This window comes from Pinus tabuliformis, chromosome J (genome assembly GCF_031772625.1).
Source record: "Pinus tabuliformis cultivar Carrire ecotype Pingquan chromosome J, CPIR1, whole genome shotgun sequence".
NCBI lineage: Eukaryota > Viridiplantae > Streptophyta > Pinopsida > Pinales > Pinaceae > Pinus > Pinus tabuliformis.
In genome coordinates, this window is record NC_142295.1 from 117,168,107 (window position 1) to 117,172,281 (window position 4,175).

Below are 4,175 nucleotides of genomic sequence, written 5' to 3' on the forward strand. Positions count from 1 at the left end.
TTTAAAAATTCAAATTTACATCTTTTGAAAGTTGTAATTGTAATTTTACTCAAAATAAATTTTCCTTTGGCTAGAGCATTTATAAATATTATTTTCAATGATAAATATAATTACATCAAGTGACCATAAGTACATTATGAAGACTAACCATAGTTACAAATTCAACATGTTGCACTTGAATGTCATGAATTTGAAAGAGAGAAATCCTGATGCTATATTTGGGTAATTTTGGAAGAATATATGCTCCTCAAGGGCAACACCTAGGTGAAATCAACTCCACTCTTTGTAGTGTTGCATATCCAATAATGGTTTTCGAAGCAACTTAAAAAAAGTAAATTTTTTTAAAGGATTCTTTGCTAAAGGGAAATAAAGAATAGATGGATGGAAGCCTTCATTTTGATAGATAGACCACCCTTCTTAAGGATGAAAGAATTTTAGATGGAGCTACAATATTAGAATTTTTAATTTTATAAGCTTGGCCCATTAGGTAAAACATTAACTACCATGCAAACTGTTAATCGTTGTTGTTCGAAAATGGGTGCAACTATGCACTAACAAGTTGAAACCTTAATCCATTCATAATGATATTTTAAAATACTTAAAAGAAAATGCTACATAATAGAAAGTATTTCATTACACAACTTTCATCGATAAACCCTTCTTATTACATGTAATATATATCAATAAAAAATGCCTTTATATCAAATGTTTGGCTTGCCCATTACTATTTTATAAAATAATGTAGTGGCATATTAGTTTTAACTCTTTGCTTCTCATTCTTGCCAATTTGGCTAAAAATGGAGTAATTATGACATACTACAAAATCTTGAACAACTCAAACAATAGAGGCAATTATACGGCAATATTAACTAAATTATACTAAATGTTCGCACACTGATAATGATATGCATCGAACCATGAAAGTGTTGACTAATTTAAAAATTTAACAAACAACCTCAGGTTGAATCAAGTTTTGAACACTCGAGATACATATTGACTAACTGTTATGCAATGTTCAAAATATCAAATTTGAAGAGAGTGAACCTTATCACATAGTTTTCTTCAGTAAAGATGAGATAATATGATATACTTTGTGTGTTCTTTTCGTGATCTCCAAGTGATAGTTGTTGATCTAAGATTCATCAAATAACTAGAAGTAGACACCCCATGGTCTTTATATCCATCAAAATCAAAATATGAGTAACTATTGATATGTAAGTATGAGACTTTAGAATATTTGATGTCATATGACTGAATTCCTTTTAAATATTTGAGTACTTGCTTTTTTGTGATCCAATGACCTTCACAGTGTTGATGCATAAACCTAGAAAGTATTTCTACAGCAAAATCTATGTCATGATGAGTAGTAGTAAGAAAATTTAAACTTTCAACAAGATTCTTGTACTTTTTTGGATCTTCAAATGTACTTTCCTCATTTGAATTAATCTTCATGTCCTTCTCCATTGGAGTAGAAACATGATTACAATCCTGCATTCCAAATTTACTCAATAAATATCCAATATATTTTTCTAAGAAATAAAAGAACGATTAGGTTTCTGATCAACTTCAATTCCTAAATAATAATGAAGTAAACCTAATTTTTTCATATAAAAAACCTTTTTTAGCTCCCTTTTATGAGATGTTATATATTCATCATTATTTCTTGTGATAAGTAAATCATCAACATAGACAGCTAGATATACCACTGATCTTCTGACTTTATTGACAAAGAAAGTTACATCATCTAGGTTGAAATTCTTATAATTCAATTTGAGAACATGTTCAGGTAACTTCTCATACCATGCACGCGATTCTTGTTTCAAACCATATAAAGCTTTCATAAATTTACATAACTTTTTCTCTTTTCCTTTAACGAAAAAATCCTATGTCTAAAACATATATATGTCTTCTTTTAAATCTCTATTTAAAAAGGTTGTTTTTACATCCATATGATGTATTTTCCATCCTTTTTGAGTTGCAAGAGAAAATAAAGTTCTAATAGTGCCCTATTTAGTTATAGGTGCAAATGTTTCTATATAATAAACACCTTGTTTTTGTGCATACCCCTTTGCTACAAGCCTTGCTTTATGATTTTCAAGTGAAACATATTCCTTATACTTAATTTTATAAACCCACTTACAGCCAATGGGTTTGATTCCAACAAGAGGATTCACCAGCCTCCAAGTGCCAGTTTGAATGACAATATCATACTCCATTTGCATTGCATCTTTCCATTCATTACAACTAGTAGCTTCTTCAAACGTAGTACATTCATTAATAAAAGAAAAATGAAATTCACAATCATAAGAAATACAAGAATTGTTACTTGAGCTTGAAGTAACATCCCCTTCATTTCCTTTATTCTGTATAGTAGAAGTTCTTGTATCAAATTCATCATATTTTCTTGGAAATGTCTTGATCTGTGTTGATCTTTGTACCGATTGATATGGCAGTTGCTCATCTTGAAAAATGAGTTATTCAAGAGCAGTTTTTGATCCTTGAGAAACATATTATCATCCAATTTTTCTTCAGAAGAAACATTATTATCATCATCCATTTTTTCTTCATTTCCTATTGAATATGGAAAATTTATTGAAGGAAAATCCATATACTAATCTAAAATGTGAATCCCCCCTTCAGGATGTGGAAGATCATTATCCCATTCATAACAAAACTTTTTGGAAGTGAATTTATCCAAATTACTTAGTTGTTATCAATAGTGGAAGCATATTTAGCAGATTCAACAAAAATTACATTTCGTGAAATAATAAATTTCGTGTTTGCCTCATGATACTACATGTAATCTTCGTGAGTATTAAAATATCCCAAGAAAAGACATTTGTGACTCCTGACACCCAAATTTTTCATTGATGTTTAGGAATCAATGCATAGCATAGAGAACCAAAAACTCTAAAATGTTGAACAATAGTAAGAATATTATATCACATTTCATAAGGAGACTTATTGTTGATGGTAGAAGAAGGAAAATTATTGTGAATATAGACTACACAAATTATTGCATCTCCCCAAAACATCAAGTTAGCATTCTTAAAAATATCATTTATCTCACCATATTTAGCAATGTTTTATTCATACGCTTTGCAACACCGTTTTGTTGCAGATTATAAGGAATTGTAGTTTGATGTTTAATGTCATTGTCTTACAAATACTATTCAAAATCCTGAGATGTGTATTCACTACCATTATCAAATTGTAAAGTGCCAATGTTAAATTGAGTTTCATTTTAATCCATAAATGAAAATTTTTAAAATTTACAAAAACTTGAGATTTATATTTGAATGGAAAACCCAACACATCCTCATGCAGTCATCAATACAATCAACAAATATGTCAAGATGAGTAGTAGTAAGAAAATTTGAGCTTCCAAGAAGCTTCATGTACTTTGTTGGTCTTCATATGTACTTTCCTCATTTGAAGTTAGCTTAAATTTCTACTCCATTGGAGTAGAAACATGATTATGGTCTTGCATTCCAAATTTACTCAAAAACTTTCCATTATATTTTTTCTGGGAAATACAAATATGTTTAGGTTTCTGATCAACTTCAATTCCTAAATAATAATGAAGTAAACCTAAATTTGTCATATCAAAAACCTTTTGTAGCTCTTTTTTAAAAAATTCTATATAATCATCATTGTTTAATGTGATAAGTAAATCATCAACATAGACAACTAGATATACAACTGATCTTCTGACTTTCTTGACAAATAAATTTGCATCATCTAGGTCAAAATGCTTATAATTCCCTTTTAGAAGATGTTCAGATAAATTCTCATACCATGTACTAGATTCTTGTTTCAAACCATATAAATATTTCGTCAATTTACATACTTTTTGCTATTTTCCTTTAACGGAAAAACCCTTTGGATAAAACATGTAGACATCTTCTTTTAAATCTACATTTAGAAAGGTTGTTTTTAACATCCATATGATGTATTTTCCATCCTTTTTGAGCTGCAATAGAAAAGAAATTTATAATAGTGCCCCATTTAGATGTAGGAGAAAATGTTTCTGTATAAGCAACAACTTCTTTTTTTGCATTCCCCTTTGCTACAAGCCTTTCTTTGTGCTTTTCAAGTGAACCATATTCATTATACTTAATTTTATAAAACCACTTACAGCCAATGGTTTTGATGTCAACAGGAGAATCCACGAA